This window comes from Corvus brachyrhynchos, unplaced genomic scaffold (assembly GCF_000691975.1).
Source record: "Corvus brachyrhynchos isolate BGI_N302 unplaced genomic scaffold, ASM69197v1 scaffold158, whole genome shotgun sequence".
In the NCBI taxonomy this organism is placed as follows: domain Eukaryota; kingdom Metazoa; phylum Chordata; class Aves; order Passeriformes; family Corvidae; genus Corvus; species Corvus brachyrhynchos.
Genome location: NW_008239756.1, coordinates 302,341 through 303,330, shown reverse-complemented (window position 1 = coordinate 303,330; position 990 = coordinate 302,341). Strand labels below are relative to the sequence as shown.

The 990-nt window shown below is 56.9% G+C and overlaps 1 protein-coding gene across 2 annotated transcripts in view; it reads right to left on the bottom strand.

The window, feature by feature from the left end:
• The window catches only part of ATCAY (ATCAY, caytaxin), an 8,939-nt gene that overhangs the window by 6,973 nt on the left and 976 nt on the right, over window positions 1-990 (bottom strand). The window lies entirely within an intron of this gene.

Below are 990 nucleotides of genomic sequence, written 5' to 3'. Positions count from 1 at the left end.
CTTTTCGGGGCAAGATTGGCTGATCGCAGCCAGGCAAAAATAGCTCTGCAGCAAATCAGCTGCTGGAGAGCTGCTGTCCCACATGCAGCAGCTTCTGCCCTATTATTCCAGCGCTTCCAGCGGGGAAGCGGCTGGGAAAGGAAAATTTATTTATTTTTATTGCGAGTAGAACCCAGCTGGCTTTCCCTCGTTTGCCCGGGGGCTGTTTGGGCTCTGTCTCGCATCATTCCTGATTGAATCCCTCTGGAGGAGGCTGGGGAGCTCGTCCCGAGGGCTCCGGCCTCATCCTGGCCCCGCTCACATCCCTTTCCCTCTTCCTGGCTTTTCATTTCATTTCCAAGGAGTTTTCCCGGGTTTGGTGGTGCCGAGGCCTTTCCAGGAGAAATTTCGCTGGAAGGCTTGGTCGTGGCTGGGGAAAGTTTGCTGCTGGCATGGGCAGTGTGGGACAGAGTTCCCGGGGGATGCTTGGGTTGGTGCCGAGGTGTCCCGGAGCCAGATCAGCCTTATCCCGGATTTTCTAGGGAGCTCTGGGACAATGTTTTCATTTCTACACCTCGATTTCCTTTCTCTAGTCCGTGAGGAGCCTGGTCTGCTGGAAGGAGTCCCCACCCTTGGAAGGGAGATGAACTTTAAGGTCGCTTCCAACCCAAACCATTCCATGATTCCCATCCATCCATCCCTTTCTTTTCCACACTTCCCTCTCCTTTCACTCCATTAAAAACCAGGGGGGAGCCTGAGGCTGGCACAGATCCAGCAGCTCTGCTCTCAGAGGGAAATAAAATCCACCCTGGGAACGCCGGGGCTGGCTGAGCCCCTTGGGAGGCAGCGGGAGGACAAGTGGAGTCCTGTGGGATGCAGCACAGAGGGGCTCACACGGGGACGCAGCTGGAGCTGGGATGAACAGAGCCAGGCTCATCCTGGCGGAACAGGAGCCCCTTTCTCCGTGTCTGGGAATACTGGGGCTCTGTGGGCTGCAGCTGGAGCCGGCTG